The 21,932-nt window shown below is 45.0% G+C and overlaps 1 protein-coding gene across 4 annotated transcripts in view; it reads left to right on the top strand.

The window, feature by feature from the left end:
- UBE4B (ubiquitination factor E4B) overlaps positions 1-21,932 on the top strand; it is a 148,326-nt gene that overhangs the window by 16,792 nt on the left and 109,602 nt on the right. The window lies entirely within an intron of this gene.

Here is a 21,932-nt window from a genome sequence, read left to right as displayed (position 1 = left end):
AAACAAAACTTTTTTTAAATTAAAAAACAAAGTTGGCTGGGCATAGTGGCTTATGCCTGTAACCCCAGCAATTTGGGAGGCCAAGGTGGGCAGATCACTTGAGTCCAGGAGTTTGAGACCAACTTGGGCAACATAGGGAGACCCCATATGTCCAAAATGGCTGGGTGTGGTGGCATGCACCTGTGGTCCTAGCTACTCGGGAGGCTGAAGTGGGAGAATAGCTTGAGCCCGGCAGGTCCAGGGTGCAGTGAGCCGTGATCATGTCACTGCACTCTAGTCTGGGCGAGAGAGCAAAAGACCCTGTCTCAAAAAAAAAAAAAAAAAAAGTTAGAAAAACAAGTCTGTGGTGAAGAGAAGTTTCATTTACTTCTTACTCTGGGCAAATTCTGTTACATTCATTCTTTTGAAATTGGTGATAGAAATATGAGAACATTGGAGAAAAACTGAAGTTGGCAAATATGGGATATTGGTAGCTGCTTGCTGATCTGAAAGGCTGTTTTTTTTTTGAGACAGTCTTGCTCTGTCACCCAGGCTGGAGTGCAGTGGCGCTCTTGGCTCACTGCAACCTCCACTTCTGAGGTTCAAGCAATTCTCCTGCCTCAGCCTCCCGAGTAGCTGGGATTACAGGCATGCACCACCACACTTGGCTAATTTTCGTATGTTTAGTAGAGACGAGGTTTTGCCATGTTGGTCAGGCTGGTCTTGAACTCCTGACCTCAGGTGATCCGCCTGCCTTGGCCTCCCAAAGTGTTGGAATTATAGGCGTAAGCCACTGTGCCTGGCCTGATCTGAAAGGTTTTGAGATATATCAGGCGTAGCCAAATGTGTGACCCCAAGCTCTCCAAAACCACTAAGGGTCTGCAGCAGCTGAAGGAGTAGGTGATAGGGAGAAGTTGGAGGAATGGGAAAGGGGTTTCATTAAAATCACTTCTCTCCTAATATTAACCACACTGCATTGAATTATTTATTCACTTGGTGTAACTCCTACTGGGATATAAACTCCTGGCTATTCTTGTTTACTGCTTTTTTTATCCAAGTCCTACCACAGGGCTTGGCACAGAGTGGCTCAGAACAAATACTTGTTAAATGCATGAATGAATGCAGTGATACAACATGTCTTTTCAGGACTCTTATTCTTTTTTTTTTTTTTTTTAATAGAGATGGAGTTTCACTATGTTGTCCAGGCTGGTTTCGAACTCCTGGCCTCAAGCCATCTTCCCTCCTCGGCCTCCCAAAGTGTTGAGATTATAGGTGTGAGCCACCACAACCGGCCTGCCTCCCAATTCTTGTATTGCAATAGTTTATTTGTTTGCTGCATTAAGTTGTGTTAATTAGGTTAAGGTAGGCACTTGATGAAAAAAGCCTCATTATCAGAGTTCTAATTCAGAGTCAGACATACCTGCAGGCTTTTTTGGTTGTTTGCTTTTTGTTTTGAGACAGGACTTGCTCTATGGCCCAGGCTGGAGTGCAGTGGCATTATCATAGCTCACTGCAGCCTCAAACTCCTGGGCTCAAATGATCTTCCCGCCTCAGCCTCCTGAATAGCTGGGACTACAGGCATGCCACTGTTCCTGGCTCTTACCTGGATTTTATTTGGACCAACAAATTGGATGATTCTGGGGAAAGTACTTAATCTTTCTGAGCCTCAGTTTCCTCACTTATAAAATGGGGGTATGGAATACCATCTCATAGCACCGTTCTTCAGATTAATTGGAGTGATATGAAGTGTGCATGGTGTAGTGACCTGGCCGAGTGGATTCTTGGGACAAGTTAGTTCTCAAAGTAAGATTGAATTGGGTATAATTGGAGTTTTAGTTGGTGTCCATATAACATCTAAGAAATCTTTTGCATATAATAATGCCAACAGCATAAATAGGGGTATCTTACTAGTTAAGGTAGCAAATAGACCATGGCTTATGTGAAAGGTTGGGTTGGAATCCTCTCCCCCGACCCATGACTTCCAAAAATCTCTTCTCATGCAGGGGCCATCTTTTGTACTGAGCCACACTTCTACCACTTTTTCTAAAACTTGGAGTGATTGGTGGCCTGAATGTACTAAGAGGGTGAAGGTGGAGTGTAGAGCTTTGAAAGGGAGAGAAGAGTATGCAGAAAGGGGACCTGAGGAGTCCCAGGAGAAATGTTCTGCATATCAGGACTAAAGAATACAGCCTGAGGTGACACACTTTACTCCCATCAGATGACTTATTTTTGTCTTCTGAAAGAATTGTACCCCTCCCAGCAGGGGGGGAAATCTCTGAATTGGATATCATTGTATTAACTACTCACCAGCTGCTAAATCTTTGGCATCTTGTCCAGTTCTTTGGCAGCAGTATCAAGATTGGGAAAAGAGGTATCTTTTGGGTCCTAGATTGAGAAGTGACTTTACCTTTCTAATTAAACATGACACATTCAATGCATATTGCTTCTTTGTTCCCTGTCAGTGCTTGGTATAAATTCTAGATGTCTAATAGTGTCTTTTTTTTTTTTTTTTTTTTGAGACGGGGTCTTCCTCTGTCACCCAGGCTGGAGTGTAGTGGTGCCATCTTGGCTCACTGCAACCTCTGCCTCTTGGGTTCAAGCAATCCTCCCACCTCAGCCTCCCGAGTAGGTGGGACTATAGGTGCATGCCACCATACCTGGCTGATTTTTAAATTTTTTTTTTGCAGAGACAGGGTCTCACTATGTTGCCCAGGCTGGTCTTGAACTCCTGGGCTCAAATGATCCTCCGGCCTTGGCTTCCCAAAATGCTGAGATTGTAGGCATGAGCCACTGCGCCCGGCCAGTGGTGATTTAATTAGTTAGATTTTCTGACTAGATGAGTTAGCACACTGCTTTAATGGACATTTTTGGGAAATGAACTTCTAAGATGTCCGGGTAGATCATATTGAGCACCCATCGTGCCAGGCATTCCTCAGGAATCATGTCTGTGAGCATGGTCTTTTGTTAGACCTGTGTCTATACTTGTCACCAGGGCCAGCTTCGCAGGCATGTGACTGCAGGCAGAGGTGCCCCGCGCTTGGTTTAATGCTCTGCTGTTGCTGTCTTGAAATTCTTAATACATTTGAACAAGGTAGCCTGCATTTTCATTTGTCATGGGGCCCTGAACATTCTGTAGCTGGTCTTGGTTGTCATTGACTTTTTGTGTGTGGGTGGATATATGCCTGGGTAGATGTCGTAGTTCATTTGGACTATTATAACAAAATGCCATAAAGTGGGTGGCTCGTACACAGCAGCAATTTGTTATTCACTGTTCTGGAGGCTGAGAAGTTCCAAGATCAAGGTGCTAAGAGATTCGGTGTCTTGAGAGCCAGCTTCTTGGTTCATAGATACCTGTTTTCTCACTGTGTCCTCACTTGGAGGAAGGAGCAAAGGAGCCCCGTGGGCTTTCTTTTATAAGGGCATTAATTCGCAGGTCATCAGGGGTTCCGCCCTCAGGACCTCATCACATCCCAAAGGCCCCATCTCCTAATTTCATCAGCGACCCTCCCACCTCAGCCTCCCGAGTAACTGGGACCACAGGTGTTTACAACCGTGCATGGCTTTTATTTATTTATTTTGAATCGAAGTCTCTCTCTGTTGCCCAGGCTGGACTGCAGTGGCACGATCTTGGCTCACTGCAAGCTCCACCTCCCAGGTTTACGCCATTCTCCTGCCTCAGCCTCCTGAGTAGCTGGGACTACAGGTATGTACCACCATGCCCGGCTAATTTTTTTGTATTTTTAGTAGAGACGAGGTTTCACTGTGTTAGCCAGGATGGTCTTGATCTCCTGACCTCGTGATCCGCCCGCCTCGGCCTCCCAAAGTGTTGGATTACAGGTGTGAGCCACTGCATCTGGCCTATTTATTTATTTTTTATTTAATTTTTTTGAGATGGAATTTTGCTCGTCACCCAGGCTGGAGTGCAATGGCACAATCAAGTTCTGGGGTACATGTGCTGGACGTGCAGGTCTGTTACATAGGTAAGCGTGTGCCATAGTGGTTTGCTGCACCTATCAACCCATCACTTAGTAACTGAATCCAGCATGCATTAGCTATTTTTCTTAATGCTCTCCCTACCCGCTGCATGACTGATTTTGAAAACTTTTTTTTTTTTTGAGACAAGGTCTTGGCTATGTCACCCAGGCTAGAGTGCAGGAGCACAGTGGCGTGATCACGGCTCACTTGCAGCCTCGACCTTTTGGGCTCAAGCGATCCTCCCACCTCAGCCTTTTAAGTATGTGTGACCACAGGTGATGCCACCATGCCTAGCTAATTCTTTTATTATTTGTAGATGAGGCCTCGCTATGTTGCCCAGGCTGGTCTTGGATTCCTGGGTTCAAGTGATCCTCCTGCCTTGGCCTCCCAAAGTGCTGGGATTACAGGTGTGAACCACCATGTTCGGCTATTACTGAATCTTTAGATAACTCATTTTCCTTCATCAAATCTTTTTTTGTTGTTGGGGTAGTAATTAGAAATATTAAATTTTTTTTTAAAAAAAGACAAGATTTTTGACACATAAGCATTTATTTCCATATTCTTTTTTTAATTTTTATTCTTGTAAGCTATTTTATTTCTTCCATGATGATTTAGAGGGACTATCTTCAAACCAATACAAATATTTTGTAAGTAATATCTGGCCGTTTTCTAACCAGTTGAGTAATTTGTTGCACGGTAAGCCACCTCACATCTTTCAGCAAGAAATACATTAAATTTGGATAGTAAAGATATTGCATAATGAATTAGGACACAATTAAAATTTGCTTTAAATAGTTCTTTGGGTGAGGGGCCACCACACTTCTACTCAATGAAGAGAAACATTTTGACAGTTCAGAGGTCTTTTATTTTTTTAACACCTCTTATGCCATGAATTCATAGGTAATAGATTCCAGCAGCTCAGGCTTCCTCCCATTGGTTCTCACACAGTGTGCTTCTCTGGTACTTTTCTCTTTGGCTTTCTTCTTTTTCTGATCATTTTCCTTCATGAGTTTTAGGAAGTGATGCTGGCTCTTAGAGCGCTTAATGTGCTCAATATGCATATTAATTCTCTTGGCAAGACTGTTGCCATTGTTCATTTACTACAATGCCAGCAGCATGCTGGGTAACATTGTAGACTCTTCCAGTCTAGCCATGGTAACACTTGTGGGGCATTTTTTTTTGGAACAGTACCCATTCCCTTGGTGTCTGTAATATTACCTTTCTCTCTCTTTTTTTTTTTTTTTGAGATGGAGTTTTGCTCTTGTTGCCCCGGCTGGAGTGCAGTGGCATAATCTCGGCTCACCGCAACCTCCACCTCCTGAGTTCAAGCGATTCTCCTGCCTCAGCCTCTCGAGTAGCTGGGATTACAGGCATGTACCACCATGCCCAGCTAATTTTTGTATTTTTAGTAGAGATGGGGTTTCTCCATGTTGGTCAGACTGGGCTCGAACTCCGGACCTCAGGTGATCCACCTGCCTCGGCCTCCGAAAGTGCTGGGATTACAGGCGTGAGCCACCGCACCCAGTGTGTTTTTACTTTGAACAGATGTCCTTGTGCCAAAAGGTTTGGTGATTTCTAGTTTAGGGAAACATGAATAAAGCATCTTTTGGCTTGAAATGTTACGATTAGAATGGGTTGTGAGTGGGAGAATTTTAATGAATGCCAATTGGAAAAAATGCTTGTGAAAGTGTCTCGTAGGCCACCTTTTCATCATTTTTTCTTTTCTTTTTTTTTTTTCCTTCTTTTTCTTTTCTTTCCATTCTTTATTCTGAGACAAGATCTCACTCTGTTTCCCAGGCTGGAGTGCACTGGCAGCATCATGGCTCACTGTAGCCTCGAACTCCTGGGCTCAGGTGATCCTCCTGTCTTAGCCTCCTGAATAGCTGGGACTACAGGCATGTGCTACCACCCCCAGCTAATTTAAAAAATTTTTTGTAGCGATGGGGTCTCGTTATTTTGCCCAAGCTGGTTTCCAACTCCTGGTCTCAAGCCTTCCTCCACCACACCCAGCCAACATGGGGCAAAAGTTACCAGAATCAGTTTTATGGAATAGTGTTAGAAGTAGTGGATGCTGGCCAGGTGCAGTGGCTCATGCCTGTAATCCCAGCACTTTGGGAGGCCAAGGTGGGCAGATCACTTAAGGTCAGGAGTTTGAGACCAGCCTGGTCAACATGATGAAACCCTGTCTTTACTAAAAATACAAAAATTAGCCAGGTGTGGTAGCACGTGCCTGTAGTCCCAGCTACTTGGGAGGCTGAGGTAGGAGAATCACTTGAAGCTGGGGATGGAGGTTGCAGTGAGCTGAGATTGCATCACTGCATTCCAGCCTGCATGACAGAGTAAGACTCTGTCTGAAAAAAACAAAACAAAACAAAACCAGAAGTAGAAGTAGTGGATGCTTAGTCGTCTAAGTTCATTTTGTCTGTTGAACCAAGTAGGATCAAAGATGAGAATGGAGACCATACCATCCACTTCTATCCCCTGGGATGTTTTTGGTTATAAAGGGCATAAAGTTTCTGCAGCAAGAAACCTTCTTTAAATAACAGGATGCAGTTAAAATTATTCTACGCTCAGCATGTTTCCCTGCCATGTAATGTTTGGCAGTTTTAGGCTCTTGATCTTTTTGGTTTCTCTTGCTCCTAATTTCACAATTAGATGACACGTGAGATGCTTTTTAGTGCTTTTGTACACATTCATATTATTTAGATAAAGCAGAACCCTACACAAAGGGGAAACAGTGTCTGAGCCTAAGAGGAAAATTAAAAGAGCAAAGGGATGGAGAAAACTACTAGGCTGAAATTATTTTTTTAAAACAGACTATTTACTGTGTGTCAAGTAAACACCTTTCATTTGTTCAGCAAATATTTACCAAGTGCTCTCTGGGAGTTAGGTACTGTCATAGTTGCTGGGAATACAGCAGTGAATAAACTAGACCAAATCCCTGCTCTCTTGGAGCTTGTATTGTACTGGGTGGGGACAGACTATAAGCTGATAAATACATACTAATTCAAGTTATTTGTTATATTACCTTTATTTCTGATGACCGTTTTATAAGATAAGAAATATTTTGTCACCTTCTTACAAATGGGGAAATTGAGGCTCAGAGAGATAACCCAGCTGGAAACAGGTGCAGCTGGGATCCTGGCCAGCGCTAGCTACACAATTGCTCATTGTGTAGAGAGCTTGGGAAGATGGGGCCTGGGGTAGCACTTCACTCACCCATTGCACATGGTCTGGGCTCTGTTTCACTTTCAGGTGGACGGCTTCATTCATTTATTCCTGAGACAAGGCCTCAATCTGCCACCCAGGCTGGAGTGCAGTGGCGCATTCATGGCTCACTGCAGCCTCAGCCTCCCCAGCTCACCTCAGCCTCCTGAGTAACTGGGACTACAGGCATGTGCCACCACACCTGGCACATTTTTGTATTTTTTTTTCAGAGATGGGGTTTTGCCACATTGGTCTTGAATTCCTGGGCTCTGGTGATTGGCCCGCCTCAGCCTTCCAAAATGCTGGGATTACAGGTGTGAGCCACCATGCCTGACCCCTTATTATTCTAATTTGAAGTAATAATATTAATATTTTTAAGTATCATGGGTGACTCAAGAAAACACTTTAATTAGGCAGTTTTATGCCTTTGGTCCTTAGTTCTCACCAGCTGGCAGAATGGGGTTAGGCATGTTTAACGTTCTTCATGTTATCACTTAGATGCAAAAAACACAATTAACAATTTTTGTTACAGTTTATAAAATTCCTTGTATTTTAAAAAAGATATAATTACTGCCTGGCTTTGGAGAATTAAAGGGTCGCAACCTTTTTTTTCTCCCTGAGAAAGTACCATTTACAGTCTTTTCTTTTCTTTTTTTTTGAGACAGAGTGTCTGTTGCCCAGGCTGGAGTGCAGTGGCGTGATCATGACTCACTGCAGCCCCAAACTACTGCGCTCAAGCGATTCTCCTGCCTTCGCCTCCTGAGCAGGCACACACCACCATGCCAGGCTAATTTTTTGATTTTTTTTTAGAGATGGAGTCTTGCTGTGTTCCCCAGGCTGGTTTCTAACTGCTGAGCTCAAGCAGTCCTCCCTGGGGAGGTTGAGGCTGCAGTGAGTTGAAATCGTGCTACTGCAGTCCAACCTGGCTGACAGAACAAGACCTGTCTCACGAAAAAAAAAAAGAAAAAAAAGAAAAAAATGTATTTTGCTAGTAATTGCTAGAAGTTGGCCTTTGTAAGTATTTTGTGCTTTATTTTTGAGATATTTACTCACCTGGGAGAGTTCTCATGGAGGAGGAAGGTGACTTGCCTTGCCTGTATTCTGGTGGCAGGGAAGCAAGCATGGGAGGCAGTGGAGGGTATGTAGGTAAAGAGAGGTTAGAGGAGAAGGAACACCTGGACTGTCAGATGTGGGGTGACCTTCTCAGGTCATGTCCACACAAGGATTCTTATGAGAGTGAAAAGGACTCTGTTACAATTAAAGTGGGAGTGCCAGGAGTACCCTGGGCTGAAGCAGGAGCCAACATGGATGATCCGCTTCTAGAGGTAATGTGTTTGAGCTGTAGCAGACTGCTTGGGTAAAAGCGCTAGATGCTTTAGGGTTTTGATTTGGGAGTAAGTCGTGGACATAGTCATGATATTCTTTGGAGAAGAAATGTGGTTGATCAATCAAGCTTTTTGTAACTGTTGAGTAAACATTTTTTGAGTGAAAGCGAAGCAGAAAATGATTGGAAAAACGAGATTGCAGGGTGACCGTGCCGTTCTACCCCCATCTCTTTCCACTCCGTCATATTCATCCTATAACATTTCTCAATTGCTTGGAAGCCTTGGTACTTTACTTATTAGTGCAGACTTAGGGAAGCTGGCCTCACTGAGCTGTTAGGTTTATATGTGTTAAAACTTGTGCTGGAGAAAGTGCACAGGAGCCACGCAGTGGGGCATGGGGTGCTGGGTGGTGGGCCAGGGGCACTAGAAGCTGGGTAGGGGGCATGGGGTATAGAGCTGGGGGAGTGGTGTGCACTGGGAGCCAGGCAGCGGAGACTGGAATCACAGTGACCACAGTCAGTGCTACATCCTGAGCCCACCAGCTGCCGCCTGCAGGTGGTGCAAGGGTGCCTGACACCTGGAGAAGCACTTCAGCAGCTGATGTGACACTGACCTGAGCCTTCTGGGAGGCACCGGGAAATGCTGGCTGTGATTTTGACATCTGTGTCACCTCAGGGCAGAAGACAGCAATGCCGACCCCCTGGACAGTATTGGATGACACTGACCAGATGTGGCTCCCAGTAGTGATGACTTGGTGCACCTCATGGAGTGGCACTATGGGGGTCTGGCTGGCCTCAGTAAAGCAGAAGCTGTTGTCAAGAACCATGAGGGCCAGATAAAGATCTGCATGCTGGCTGGGCACAGTGGCTCACGCCTGTAATCCCAGCACTTTGGGAGGCCGAGGCGGGCGGATCACAGATCACCTGGCCAACATGGTGAAAACCCCTCTCTACTAAGATGCAAAAGATTAGCCGAGTGTGGCGGCGGGCGCCTGTAGTCCCAGCTACTTGGGAGGCTGAGGCAGGAGAATGGCGTGAACCCGGGAGGTGGAGCTTGTGGTGAGCCGAGATTGCGCCACCGCATTCCAGCCTGGGGGACAGAGCGAGACTCTGTCTTAAAAACAACAACAGCAACAACAAAAAGATCTAGATGCCTCTGATGGAGCTGAACATCTGTTATACAGCAACAGCAGCAAGGGTTGCTGGTGGGCAGACTTCACTGTAGGGCACCTGCTCTTCTGTAAGAGTCTGAAGGACACTATTGTCAGAGCTCTGCCCTTTTGGAATGAAGAAATAATTCCCCAGATCCAGGAGGGTAAACAGGTGTTGGTTGAGGCCCCTGGCAGCAGCTTTTCTGGCACAGTTGAGCCTCGGGAGGCTCTCTCGGAAGGGGCCATCATGGAGCTGAGCCTGCCCACTGGTATTCCCATTGTCTATGAATTGAACAGGAGCTTGAAGCCCATTGAGCTTATGCCATTCCTGGGAGATGAAGAGGCTGTGCATAAAGCCAGGGAAGCGTGGCTGCTTAGGGCAAGGCCGAGGCGTGAAGGGCGGCAGCTGATCCCTATCCCGAGAACACCTCCTGGTCCGCGCCATTCCTCTATGCCTCTCACCTGCACGTGTCACAGTGCTCACAGCTGTAGGCATCCGAAGTTGTTGAGTGGATCTGGAGGCTCCCATTTTCATTTTAGGCATTTTTGTCTCCACTCCTTTCACACGATCAGAATGGCACCTCTGGGGCATAGGTCTTCAGCCCAAGCCAAGGGAAGGCTCCTTTTACCCAGGAGAGCTGAGGGGTGGCAACTCTGGGGTCTTTGCTAGTGCTTTGTTTACTTGTTTACTAAGGACCTGCTTGAGTAGGGGATGTGTAGGAACCATGCTAAGGCATGACCGATGAGGAGAAGCAAGAGAGCCTGTTTGTATTCCTGGGAGCCAGTCCTGTTCTATTCAGTCGTCAGGTCCCTGTGTGTGTGTGGAGGGGGTTGGAAAAGGTTGGGGGTAGATGAATGTAACCTGCATGGTGATTTAAAACAAGCAACTACAGTCATGCATCACTTAATGACAGGGATACGTTCTGAGAAATGCATCATTATGTGAACACCGTAGGGTGTAAGTTACACAAACTTAGATGGCATAGCCTATTCCACACGTAGGCTCTATAGTATAAATCCTTGGATACTTATGGTGTAGCCTAGGTATTGCTCCTGGGCTACAAACCTGTACAGCATGTGACTATACTGAATCCTGTGGGCAGTTGTACAATAACAGTGAGTTTTTGTGTATCTAAACATAGAAAAGGCACAGTAAAAATATGGTATTATAATCTTCCCGGGCCACCGTGGTATATGTGGTCTGTCATTGACTGAAATGTCGTTATGCAGCCCATGACTGTATTTCCTCTCTGACCTCCCCAGGGGAGCTGGTTCCGGAAGGTTCGGATGAGTCCTGAATGTTTATGTATGGCATTTTCCTTTACCAAAACAAAACAAAAGAAAATAAAAACCTTTCTGGGGTTCTAGTAGCCATTGAAGTACTCCTACATGTGGTCGTCAGAAAATAAGCCATTCCTTAACACCTTGACTTCTAAGGGTAGAGGTTCATTTTGCTGTGTATTTTAGAATCCGTAGTGAGCTAGTGAGATTCTGGACAATTTTTTTTTTTTGGAGCCAGTCTCACTGTGTTGCCTAGGCTAGAGTGCAGTGGTGCAATTGTAGCTCACTAGGCTCAAGTGATCCTCCTGCCTCAGCCTCCTGAGTAGCTACGACTACAGGCACGTGCCACCATGCCCAGCTAATTTTTAAATTTTTTTTGTAGAGAAGTCATCTTACTATGCTTCTCAGGCTGGTCTTGAGCTCCTGGCCTCAAGTGATCCCCCCACCTTGGCTTCCCGAAATGCTAGGATTACATGTGTAAGCCACCGCAAGAGGTTTTTCCACCTTCTGTTTTCTGGTTGTTTTTTTTTTTTTACCTCAAAAGACAATAAGATATAAATGAGATGCATTAATGAAGCATACTGCAAACCTACGGCATACTTGTAGAATTTATAGTACTGGAGTCCACCCTTTAATAACAAGGTGTAAAAGGGAGATATCAGAAGAGAGGAACAGACAACTGGCCACATTTCTGTAATTGTGCAAAACAAGTTTGTTTGTTTTTTTTTGTGAGACAGAGTCTCTGTCACCCAGGCTGGAGTGCAAGTGGCATGATTTTGGCCCACTACAACCTCTGCTTCCTGGGCTTAAGCGATTCTCCTGCCTCAGCCTACCAAGTAGCTGGGATTAGAGGCATGCACCACCATGCCCAGCTACTCTTTTATATTTTTTATTAGAGACGGGGTTTCACCATCTTGACCAGACTAGTCTGGAACTCCTGGCCTCAGGTAATCCGCCTGCTTCTCAAAGTGCTGGGATTACAGGGGGGAGCCACCCCACTTGGCCCTGAGCAAGTTTTTGTGGAGGATTGAGTGAAGGGCATTGCCTGGGAGAATCATCTTTTAAGATTTTTTGGGGTAAGGGATCTCCTTGAAAATCCTGAGGGAACTGAAGGTCCTCCTGGCCTTCATGGGTCCCAGGATTTGGACCCCTGCCCCAGGTACTCTCAAGTCTTCCCAGAAATCAAGCCGTACCAGCAAAGCTGATGCTTGGATCTCTTCATTTGGGCTACTCTCAAACTTTTTCTTTTGAATCTTGTTTTGCCATTAAGCATCTGCTGATGTTGAGGAGTGTTGTCAGTTACCTACTGTGTTGCTATACGTGTGTAGTGTGTGCTGATCTCACTCCTGGCTTTATCTTCTTTTTTCTTTTTTTTTTTGAGAAGAGGTCTTGCTCTATTGCCAGGCTGTAGTGCAGTGGCGCGATCTCAGCTCACTGCAGCCTCCGCTTCCTGGGTTAAAGCTTTTCTTCTGCCTCAGCTTCCTGAGTATCTGGGATTACAGGCATGCACCACCACACCCGGCTAATTTTTGTATTTTTAGTAGAGACGGTGTTTCACCATGTTGGCCAGGATGGTCTTGATCTCTTGACCTCGTGATCCGCCCACCTCGGCCTCCCAAAGTGTTGGGATTACAGGCCTGAGCCACCACGCCCAGCCCTATTTTTTCTACCATCATTTTGCTTCTGTCCTAATTTCCTTATCTCTTTGAATTAAATTTGCTAATTTAATTACGTTAAATTGAAAATACATTTGATGTGTGTTTTTTTGTTTGTTTCTTTTGAGGTGGAGTCTCGCTCTGTCGCCCAGGCTGGAGTGCCATGGCATGATCCCGGCTCACTGCAACCTTCACCTCCTGGGTTTAAGGGATTTTTCTTCCTCAGCCTCCCGAGTAGCTGGGATTATAGGCATGAGCCACCATACCCAGCTAATTTTTGTATTTTCAGTAGAGACGAGGTTTTGCCATATTGGTGAGGCTGGTCTCGAACTCCTGACCTCAGGTGATCTGCCTACCTCGGGCTCCCAAAGTGTTGGGACTGCAGGCGTAAGCCACCGTTCGCCGACCTTCTTAATGTATTTTTTGTTAATCACTTTAAATATTTCCTAGAACAAGAAAATAATGATAGTGAGGCCAGGTGCAGTGGCTCACGCCTGTAATCCCAGCATTTTGGGTGGCTGAGGTGAGTGGATCACCTGAGGTCAGGAGTTCAAGACTAGCCTGACCAACATGGTGAAACCCCATCTTTACTAAAAATACAAAATTAGCTGGGTGTGGTGGCACATGCCTGTAATCCCAGCGACTCGGGAGGCTGAGGCAGGAGAATGGCTTGTACCTGGGAGGCAGAGGTTGCAGTGATCCGAGATTGCACCATTGCACTCCAGCCTGGGCAACAAGAGCGAAACTCCGTCTCAAAAAAAAAAAAAAAAAGAAAGAAAGAAAATAATGATGGCGAATAAAATGGATGTTGGGGCTGGGCATACTTTGGGAGGCTGAGGCAGGGGGATCACCTGAGGTCAGGAATTCGAGACCAGCCTGGCCAACATGGTGAAACCCCATCTCTAATAAAAATACAAAAATCAGCTGGGTGTGGTGGCGCATGCCTGTAGTCCCAGCCACTGGGGAGGCTGAAGTAGGAGGATCACTTGAACCCAGGAGGTGGAGGTTGCAGTGAGCTGAAACCGTGCCTCTGCACTCCAGCCTGGGTGACAGAGAGTGAGACTCTGTCTCAAAAAAACAAACAAAACAGATGTCGGCAACTTGTAGGACATTTTTGGTTGGGTATTCTTCCAGGTACCTCACACTCAGTAATCTAATCATAACCCATCTTCTTAAAATTTCCTTCTGCATTCTCAATTTTAGGGTATTTTACCATTCATTTAGGTATCCAGGCCTGAAATCTAGATTCTTCGTCTTCCTCACTTTTCACTTCCAAATAACAGCTAAGTTCTGTTGGGGACACACATCAAGTATCTCTGGAGCTGTCCCTTTCCTATGCCCATTGCCCAGGCTTGCTTGTTGGCCTGCCTCCATTCATTCTCCACACAGTAGCTAGAGTGATTTGTTTTAAAAGGTACATCTGGGCCGGGCGAGGTGGCTAATGCCTGTAATTCTAGCACTTTGGGAGGCCAAGTCAGGCAGATCACTTGAGGTCGTCAGGAGTTTGAGACCAGCCTGGCCAACATGGTGAAACCCCGTCTCTACTAAAAATACAAAAATTAGCTGGGTGTGGTGGCGGGTGCCTGTAATCCCAGCTACTCAGGAGGCTGAGGCAGGAGAATCGCTTGAACCAGGGAGGCAGAGGTTGCAATGAGCTGAGACCATGCCATTGCACTTCAGCCTGGGCAACAAAAATGAAACTGTCTCAATGAAAAAAAAAGAAAAGTACATTTGACCTGGTTATTCCCCTGCTTAAATCCTTCAAAGGATTTCTTCCTTGCCTTCATGAACAAGTTCAGTGTCTTAGGATGGTATTCACAGCTCATCATGAGCTTGTTGCAGCTTGTCTTTCTTGTCTGTGCCTCACCATGTCCCTGCACACTCATTCTTACCAGCTGCTCAGCGTTCCCTAAACAGTGCGTGTGCTCACAAAGCCTCCCAACCTCTGCCAGCGCTCCTTTGTTCCTCGTCTGCCTAACCCCTACCTGTCCTGAAAAAGAAACTCAAGTCAAGTAATAAGCACATAGCATTTGTATGTGGCTCGATTTTCAAAATTGCTCTCTGGGATGATTCAGTTATTACATGAATATACAGTTAGTGTAAATGAATTTGAATCCTGAAAACCTAATGTAAGATAGTGAAAAAAGGTGATACTCTATGCACAAGCAAACTGCTGATCGCATCTCCAGGGAATTGTAGTGTTTCTATGCATACGTGCAGTAAGTAATAGAACATCTTATTGAGCTTAAGCCAAAAATGGGATTTATTTTAAGGATACAGGAGTCTTCTTTCTGAACCTAGGGATAGAAAGATAGCTGGGTCACAGGAAGAGACTGGAATCAAGAATCCAGATGCTGCCAGGGCTTCCTGTGTCTGCATCATTATCATTACCCTTCCCTTCCACTCTCTATCACCTTGTCTCTTTCTCACTTCCTTTTCCTCTCTCAACAGCCCTGGCTAGTCCATTTCTGTGCCTACTGTGCACCGCTGTACATGGCTAGAGAAAAAAACAAAAGCCATGCCGGTGGGTCTAACTTTTCCCTCAACTTTCTATTCTGGATTTTTTTTTTTTTTTTTAAGATAGAGTCTCACTATGTCGCCCAGGCTGGAGTGCAATGGCGCGAACTCTGCTCACTGCAACCTCCACCTCCGGGGTTCAAGTGATTCTCCTGCCTCAGCTTCCTGAGTAGCTGGGATTACAGGTGCCCGCTGCCATGCCCAGCTAATTTTTGTATTTTTAATAGAGGTGAGGTTTCACCATGTTGACCAGACTGGTCTTGAACTCCTGACCTCAAGTGATCCACCCGCCTGGCCTCCCAAAGTGCTGGGATTAAAGGTGTGAGCCACCGTGCCTGGCCCTAAAAATTTTTCAATCTGCAGAAAATTTGAATGACTCACCTAGATTCATCAGTTTATTTTTTGTCACATTCGCTTTCTCTGTCTGTATATAACTGTGTGTATATACATCTATACACCCACACATACTTGTTGGTTTTGGCTGAACTATTTGAAAGTATGGAGAACCACTAAAGCAGATGGTAACTAGGAGGAAGGAAGGGAAGGCTTCATTGAGAAAGTAACATTTGAGCAAAGATCCAGGTCAGGGAGCAGGATATCGAGCAGTTATGGGGCAAGGGGAGAGGAGGATTGTGGGGGGGAGGAAGGCGCAGCTCCACAGCAAGCAACCACCAGCGCCCAGCTGTGTGTTGAAGGAAGAGGAGACCGCTGTACTTCACTGTATTGTTGTCCACATATTCACCACCCCTGTCTGGGGAAGGTTGTATTTCCCCACCCTGCTGGGGGTAGTTTCGGCCATGTGACTGTTTTGGCCAATTAAATGTGAACACAATTGATTGTGTCACCGCTGGGCCAGTGTGGAGTTTGCCCCGCCTCTTGCCCTTTGCCTGGGTGATTGCTAGTGTTCCCGTTAGAGGCTGCTCTTGCACCCTGGGTCTTGGAGTGAAGACGTTATGGAGCAGGGCTACACTTTCATCTGAATGTTTTCCCACGGTAGATGTAGTGGGAAATAATAATGATTTTCATTCTTTTCATCAGAAATTCTGTGAAAGAAGAAAGATGAGGAAAAATGGAAATTTACTGTGTCATTGCCATTTGCATTTATGTATAATTTGCACTAATAATAATGTTCATTATAATGTAAATCTACATCCTTTTAAAAAATAAATGGAATCACTATGTGTACCCTTTTGCAACCGGCTTTTTCAATTCAATTTTTAAAAAAATGGAAAATACACATCACATAAAAATATTCCTCATTTTAAAAGCAGTAGACATCGAAGTGAATATAACAGATATCATTGTTCACCTCCCTCCCTCCCTCCCTCCCTCTCTCTCTCCCTTTCTACCTCCCTCCCTCTCTCCCTTCCTACCTTCCTTCCCTTTTGTTTCTATTTAGAGGCAGGGTCTCACTCTGACACCCAGGCTGGAGTGCAGTGGTACGATCATAGCTCACTTCAGCCTTGACCTCCTGCCTCAGTCTCCCTAGTAGCTGGCACTACACATCGTGTGTGCCACCATGCCCAGCTAATTTTTTATTTTTTGTGGGATTGGGGTGGGGGGGTCTTGCCATGTTCCCCAGGCTCGTTTTGAACTTGTGGGCTCAAGTGATCTCTCTGCCTCGGCCTCCCAGAGTGCTGAGATTACAGGTGTGAACCACCGCATCTGACCATGAATTTTTTTTTTTTTTAAGGAAACTGATGAATTTTAGATCACAGAGCTGTGATGTTTGGATGTAAATGCATTTTTTGGAGAAACATTGTTGGGCTTAGATTAGGCCTACTGTGAAATTGTCATAGCATTTAATAAGTTTTAAACATGGCCAGCTGTGAAAAAAGAAAATAAAACCAACAATAATACTAGGAGTTATTGGCCGGGTGGGTGGCTCACGCTTGTAATCCCAGCACTTTGGGAGGCTGAGGCAAGTAGATCACTTGAGGTCAGGAGTTCGAGACCAGCCTGACCAACAAGGTGAAACTTCGTCTCTACTAAAAATACAAAAATTAGCCAGGCGTTTTGGCAGGCGCCTGTAGTCCCAGCTACTCAGGAGGCTGAGACAGGAGAATGGCATGAACCCCGGAGGTGGAGGTTGCAGTGAGCCAAGATCACGCCACCGCACTCCAACCTGGGCGACAGAGCAAGACTCCGTCTCAAAAAAAAAAAACCAAAACAGAACTAGGAGTTATCTTCATCTTTACAAGGAGACTACCCCAAAGAGAAAGTATTTGCAATTATTTTTCTTTATATTGGAATTCACTTTTTTTTTAAAAAAGTAAGACACTTTTGTAGAATGACTGTTTATTAAACTTATAACGGTGTTTTATGGGTGTTTTTCTCCACAAACTGCTAAAAATAAGAGGAACAGTTTGGCCCATCCAGTCTTAGGTTCTGCCTGAAATCACGACCGCCTTCACTGTTTTGAATCTATTTTTAGTTCATCAGGAACGTGAGGGTGGGAAGTGCTGCATCATATAACAAATTAGGAGAAAGCCCTATTTTAATGTCGTTTGTGAAATAAGAACTGAAACAGACAAGAAAAACTCTAGGAATGAGATTTCATGATTAGTATGTGTGGCTTTGAGTTGTGGTTTAGGACACAAATTGAGGAATTGGAAGTTCTTTATACTTTTTTTTTTTTCTCTGTGAGATAGGGGAAAACAAAATTCTCTTAAAAAGGACTTTTGTTTAACTTAAAGGAGATTATGCCAGTCCTCTGGGCTTAATGTTAAAAAAGTCAAGTAAACAATGAGAAAAATGTTTAATCATATTTTGGTGTGTTGTGACTATTTTTTGGTGTGTATCTCATATGTTCTGTTTGTGATAAAAAGTGAGGTTGCATCTCTTAGTAGTTAAATTAATTAGATACACTTTCTTTTTTTTGAGATCCGGCTCTCACCAGGTTGCACAGACTGGAGTTTATGGCTGTCTGCAGCCTTGACCTTCCCAGACTCAGGTGATCCTCCCACCTCAGTTTTTTTTGTTGTTGTTGAGATGGAATCTCACTCTGTGGCCCAGGCCGGAGTGCAATGGCGTGATCTCAGCTCACTGCAAGCTCCGCCTCCTGGGTTCACGCCATTCTCCTGCCTCAGCCTCCCGAGTAGCTTGGACTACAGGTGGCCACCACCATGCCTGGCTAATTTTTTTGTATTTTTAGTAGAGACAGGGTTTCACCGTGTTAACCAGGATGGTCTCGATCTCCTGACCTTGTGATCCGCCTGCCTCAGCCTCCCAAAGTGGTGGGATTACAGGGGTGAGCCACCGTGCCTGGCCAGTTTTTTTTTTTTGTTTTTTTTTTTAAGATGGAGTCTTGCTTTGTTGCCCAGGTTGGAGCACAGTGGCACACTCTTGGCTCACTGCAACCTCCGCCTCCTGGGTTCAAGTGATTCTCCTGCCTCAGCCTCCCAAGTACCTGGGATTACAGGCACCTACCACCACACCTGGCTAATTTTTGTATTTTTAGTAGAGGTGGGGTTTCAGTATGCTGGCCAGGCTGGTCTCAAACTCCTGACCTGAAGTGATCCCACCTACCTTGGCCTCCCAAAATGCTGGGATTACAAGCATGAGCCACTGCACCTGGCACAGTTTTCTTTTCTTTTTTTTTTTTTTTTTTTTTGAGCGGGAGTCTCGCTTTGTCGCCCAGGCTGGAGTGCAGTGGCATGATCTCGGCTCACTGTGACCTCCTCCTCCCGGGTTGAAGTGATTTTCCTGCCTCAGCCTCCTGAGTAGCTAGGATTATGGGCGCGTGCCACCACACCTGGCTAATTTTTGGTATTTTTAGTAGAGATGGGGTTTCACCATGTTAGTCGGGCTGGTCTCAAACTCCTGACCTCAGGCCATCTGCCTGCCTCGGCCTCCCAAAGTGCTGGGATTACAGGCGTGAGCCACTGTGCCCGGCCAGTTTTTGTATTTTTAGTAGAGCCAGTGTTTCTCCATGTTGCCCAGGCTGGAGGTAAACCTTTATACCTGTGATTGCACAAAACCATTCTCTTGTGAGTCCTCTATCCAGATATTCCCAGGGCCTCAGGTTGCTAAACCAGTTCAAAGCTGCCACCAGTGTAGAAGGCAGTCAGACCACCGAAGGGCGTCATCCTCTACTGAGAGCCCTGCTGTGGGCAACCCAGAATGCTGCCCCCTGCATGGCTCTTCCTAAATTTTCCAGCAGATCTTTAAGATGGGGCAAAATGTATTCTCCCAATCTTCTCCTACCCCTTCTGTCAGGTGTGGACCTGCCTCTGTCTCTTAACTCTTTCATCCTGCTTAATAGTCTGCAGCATGCTTCACAAAGTCTTGATTCTTCAACCTTTTTTGAAACCTTAGAATCCTTTCTTTCTTCAACCGCATATTACAGTGAGTCAGAACATTTATTCTCTGTTTATATCACTGAGTAGAACATCTCAATTTAACATCTCAGGCTGAACTTGGCATTGAGGTTTAAGGTGACTTCATATTTTTTCCAACAATAGTAGGTATGCTCTTCCAATGATAATGATAATGTCAACTAATAAATTAGTCAATTTTATGTTCAGTGCATTTTTCTAGATTTCTCATTTATTCAGCAGATATTTAGAGAGCACCTACCATGTGTCAGACACTGTTCTAGGCGCTGGTGCAACAGAAGTCCTTACTTTTAAGAAACTTCAATTAGGGGGATGGTAACTAAGCAATACACAAATATATCACACATGTCATAGCCATGGAGAAAAAGTAAGTAGGGAAAGGGACAGGGTGGTGGTTTTCTCCCAACCCTATAAGGAATATACTGCTTTTTTTCTTACTTTTTGAGACAGAGTCTTACTTCGTCGCCCAGGCTGGAGTGCAGTGGTGCAATATCGGCTCACTGCAACCTCCGCCTCCCAGGTTCAAGCGATTCTCCTGCCTCAGCCTCCCAAGTAGCTGGGATTACAGGCGTGTGCCACCATGCCCGGCTGATCTTTGTATTTTTAGTAGAGACAGGGTTTTGCCATGTTGGCCAGGCTGATCTCGAACTCCTGACCTCAAATGATCCATTGCCTCGGACTCCCCTTGGCCGATGATTTCATCCCCGTTGTACAGATGTGCAGTGTACAGATGTCCATTGTGCAGAAACTGAAGCAGAGAGCTGTTAAGTGACTTATCCGGTTAGGCGCCAGATAAGTAAAGTAGTCAGTAATAAAGGTTGAATTTGAATTAGAAATCAAGCATGAACTCCTAAATTTAGCTGTCTGTAAGATAATGAAACTTGGCCCGGCACGGTGGCTCACACTTGTAATCCCAGCACTTTGTGGGGCCGAGGTGGGGGGATTGTTTGAGCCCAGGAATTTGAGACCAGCCTGGGCAACATGGTAAGATGCCATGTCTACAAAAAAGTAAAAATTAGGTGGGTGTGGTGGTGCATGCCTGTAGTTCCAGCTACTTGGGAGGCTGAGACAGGAGAATCGCGTGAACCTGGGAGGGGGAGGTTTCAGTGGGCCGAGATGGTGCCATTGTACTCCAGCCTGGGCGACAAGAGCGAAACTCCATCTTAGAAAAAAAAAAATTACATGCTATACAGAAGACTATATTTAACATATAAACTATGAAGAAGAATAAGATGAATACCCATGGACTGATTACTCATAGTTGTAAGTATACAATCCAGTGAGTTTTCATAAAGTGGACATACCTGTGACACTAGTATCCAGTTAAAATTAAAAAAAAAAAAAAAACACCATTACCAGATCCCTAGAATCTCACTCCTGCCTCTCCTGAGCTTCTTCCTGCCCCTTTCCCACCAAGGATAACCATTATCCAAACTAATGGTATAGTTTAGTTTTTCTTATTTTCAAATTTTATAGAAATGGAATCATCCACTCTGTTTTTTTTACATCTGGCTTCTTTTGCTCAGGGGACTTGGGTAAATCTGTTAGGAAGCTTTTGGAGATGCCCTGCTGTTAGTAGGAGTTCAACAAATACATTTTGAATGAATGGATTAATTTCTCTCTTTCAATAAGATGCTGCTCTTTAATTATATGTTAGAAGGAAGAAGTGGCAGATTGTATTTTTATTGAATCAAGTAAAAAAAGAAAACCTGATCATTTTGCTCCTACAAGTGATGGTTAAATTTGTATCTGAGTGTAACTTTTGTTTCTCATTGTTTTAGTGAATTAAATTGGCTATTTATTCATTAATTTATTTTGGAGATGGAGTCTCCCTCTGTTGCCCAGGCTAGAGTGCAGTGGCGCCATCTCAGCTCACTGCAATTGCCTTCCGCCTCCCGAGTTCAAGTGATTCTCCTGCCTCAGTAGCTGGGATTACAGGTGCGCACCACCACACCTGGCTAATTTCTGTATTTTTAGTAGAGACAGGATTTCACCATGTTGGTCAGGCTGTTCTCGAACTCCTGACCTTGTGATCCTCCTGCCTCAGCCTCCCAGATTACTGGGATTACAGGTGCGAGCCACCACACCTGGCCAATTGGCTATTTATTTTTAAATCTTACCTATTTGAAATGACCAAGTTAGGTCATTTTATTAAAATAACAACAAGCTTTAGTGTGTTACAAGCATAGGCTGGGCATGGTGCTTCATGCCCATAATCCTAGTACTCTGGGAGGCCAAGGTGGGAGGATCACTTGGGGCCAGGAGGTTGAGACCAGCCTGGGCAACATAGTGAGACCTCGTCTCTGTCAAAAATTAAAAAAAATTAATTAGCTGGGCATGGTGGTGCGCACCTGTAGTCTTAGATACTTAGGAGGCCAAGGTGGGAAGATTACTTGAGCCCGGGAGTTCAAGGCTGCAATGAGCTATGATTGAAATACTGCACTCCAGCTTGGGTGACAGAGAGACTCTCTCTAAAATAAAGTGTAATATGCTTACTGTAAATTCA

This window comes from Pongo abelii, chromosome 1 (genome assembly GCF_028885655.2).
Source record: "Pongo abelii isolate AG06213 chromosome 1, NHGRI_mPonAbe1-v2.0_pri, whole genome shotgun sequence".
NCBI classification, from domain to species: Eukaryota; Metazoa; Chordata; class Mammalia; order Primates; family Hominidae; genus Pongo; species Pongo abelii.
Note: the sequence above shows the minus strand (reverse complement) of the source record. Positions and strands in the feature narration are given on the sequence as shown.